Source organism: Panthera leo, chromosome B4 (assembly GCF_018350215.1).
Source record: "Panthera leo isolate Ple1 chromosome B4, P.leo_Ple1_pat1.1, whole genome shotgun sequence".
NCBI classification, from domain to species: domain Eukaryota; kingdom Metazoa; phylum Chordata; class Mammalia; order Carnivora; family Felidae; genus Panthera; species Panthera leo.
In genome coordinates, this window is record NC_056685.1 from 95257697 (window position 1) to 95260772 (window position 3076).

General features: G+C 38.1%; 1 non-coding gene across 1 annotated transcript; it reads left to right on the top strand.

Annotated features, from left to right (window-relative positions):
* Positions 1–431: 431 nt before the first annotated feature.
* Positions 432–542, top strand: LOC122225691. Its single transcript, XR_006205305.1, has one exon. It is a non-coding gene; the product is annotated as a U6 spliceosomal RNA (small nuclear RNA).
* The last annotated feature ends 2534 nt before the right edge of the window (positions 543–3076 follow it).

Sequence of the window (3076 nt, forward strand, 5' to 3'; positions counted from 1 at the left end):
GAGGAAGGATGGATTGAAGGGTAAGTATATACTTTCAATTTTAAGAAATGTTGCTAGATTTACATTCAAAAAGGCTCTTTAAAATCCCCATTTCCACCAGCAATATATGAAAGTGCCCTTTTCCTCACATCTCCACTAGTGATGTGCAATGTTGCTTTTTTCTTTTGCCAGCCTGATGAATATAAAGTGAGATAACACCATTATTTAACTTTTGTTTTCCCGACTAGTTGTGATTTTGAGCATCCTTCCAGGTGTTTTAGACATTCTGATTTGATTCTTCACAGCTCTTGCCCAAAGCAAGGATATTTTACAGGGGGTTTTGCTTAGTAAATAATCTATAAAAATATTGCTAAAATATTATAGAAAATAGAAAAATAGGTTTTATCATGGTCGCCATTATCTATATTTGATATCTAACCCCAAAAGCACTTGGGTGCTCGCTGCAGCAGAATCTATACACTGAAATTAGAACAATACAGAGAAGATTAGCATGGCCTCTGTGCAAGGATTGCATGCATATTCGTAAAGCATTCCCTATTTTAAAAATACATTCATACATACATGCATACATACATAAAAGCACTGGGATGCCAGAAAATAATCTTGTGAGTACTCTTCAATTCTGGAATGTCTACTCTAAGGGCAGATGTTGGTTATTCTTCTCTTCATAAGGAATTGTCTCACTCTGAGTGCTCTGCTTCTGATTGGACAGTCTACTGCTGTATATGTTTAAGTAGGAGTTGGTATTAAATAGAACCAGTCCCATTTATTTGAGTGTCATTCAAAATACTTGCTTTAAAAAAAAAAGAACAAAAATCAGTAGGAAAAGAAATTGTATTTTTAAGCTTCTAAGAAGATTTTATAAACAATGTAGCCCAGAGAACAAAAAACCTCATAAAATGACTTGACAGTGTCCTTTTAAGTGAACATATGTGAGTTTATGCATCCATATGTGTTCACATATGTCCTACATATGCACAGCCAGTTGCTAACCAACCAGATTGTTCAATGTGTATGTTTACTGTAAAACAAGCCGAAAGTGTTTGGTCTCTTTGTTAGAGAAACAGCTCATAATTTCAAGTATACAAACGTCAGTTGTTTCTCCTTTCTTTTTTTTCCAAGCCAAATGAGCTGTTGATGCCCAATTTGGCAGGATCCTAACTGAGGCTGATTCTTGGCCAGCTGCAGAAACCCAGCCCTGAAGGTTCGGGAAATTTTTACAAGAATAAGGAGCTTTTCCTAATGGCTCCTTAAACCATAGGAAGTTTCCTTAGAGCCTCAGCCAGTTTCTTCCCACTCAGTATCCCAAAGGATAATCATTAACGTTCTTTGGATACTAATGGATGGACTTAGGGTGTGAAATGAGGGTATCAAGGTCCCCCTTACTTTGGTCAAATACTCTTTCAAAACCCATTGTTAACAGAAAACATCCTGGGGATGTAGAGATTATTTCTGTGACAACAACTTTATCTATGACTCCTCAGTATCTCATATTTTATTTCAGCCTTTATGACAGTGCTCTGCAGCTTACAATGGTGAATGAAATTTGACCCAATTTCCGGTTGAAGATGGAGACTTTGAACCAATTAGATCACTACTTCTACACTCACAGCATTAAACCCAATTATCACTATTACTATCCTCTAATACTCACATGAATATTCTCTGAATAGCAGAAAGAAAAAGCATGTAAGAAAGCAGGCTATAGAGAAAAGAGTTTATGCTCTGGAGTGGGAGAGTTTGTCTACTCCTGGCTATCATTCCCTGGCTCTGTGGCCTTAGTAACTTCACGCTTCCAACTTCAGTTTCCCCATAAGCTACATGGGAATAGTAATGCTTCTGATGAAGATGAAATGAGATAACCTATATAAAGAATAATGCACAGTAATGGGGACACATTAAATGCTCAATAAATGTGAATTCCCTTCCTCTCCATCTCTACTTTCCTCACTCTAGTCCCAGCAAAAAAGGGAGAGATGTGTGAACCAGGAGTATTTCTTGATCAAGGAGATAATCCCAAAGTCCCCAATCCTAATGATGGGGGGAGGGGGAAGGGCAGGTAGAAGAGAGGCTCAATCCAACAGAAAAAAAAATTTTTTTAATATTGTCTTTTGATATCATTGAGACTAGACTGATAAATATGTATGTGTGTTCATTAATGCATACTCACTTATTTAACATCTACTGTGTGCCTAGAATAGAGCTTGACATAAGTGTCCATAAATACTTCTTAAATAAATAAATGAAGACCAAGCCCTTAAAGCACCATCATAATTTCTTTATAGATGCTCAGTTTCCTGGAATTATTTTTATAAGTGATGATTCTCTGCTTTCTAAAGTGAATGTCATAGTAAGGAAGAGGTATGAGTATCTTCCGTCATTGTTTTAGTCAGCCCCCAAAACAACTAGAAGTATCCAATCCATCTTCCAGTCGGCCAACACAGGCTCCTTGTACATCTAATCACCTCTCATTCCTTCTTTCCCTTCCTCCATTCAACCTTCCTAAAGCTGTCCAGTATTTCACCACAACTGAAAAATAGAATTCCTATTGCTGCAGGTGTCTGTGTGTTTGGGGCAAAATGAGCCACTGTTGACAATTGTAAAGAAAGAAAGAACAGCTGTTTGCATCTGGATCGCGGGTAAAAAAGAGAGAACAGCTGGTGGCAGCTGTGGCAGACAAGAAAGTGAGCAAGTGAGCAGCTGCTGGTAATTCAGAATCTACTAGACTGCCCAGAATAATTGAAATCCAGAAGAAGCATGCAAGACTCGACTTCACTGCTCCACTGTATCCTGCTCTTCATTAGATCTTACTTGTCTTTCATTAGAGACATTCCCATGATAGCCACATGAGGACTCCCAGTAGGAATATCAGCCCCTCCTCCCCATCAATAACCCTTTAGAGAATCAAGCCAAGAAAGGTAAGATGGTACAGACACTACTTCCAGTAAGCCCAGGCTCGTTTTTACAAGAAGGAAGCAGTCTGTGGTTGACAAGGGAAGGAATGTTACCAGTGATGGATCTATCACAAGAATGGGCAAAAATAATTCTTTCTACATTACAAGATATTGTGGTCATT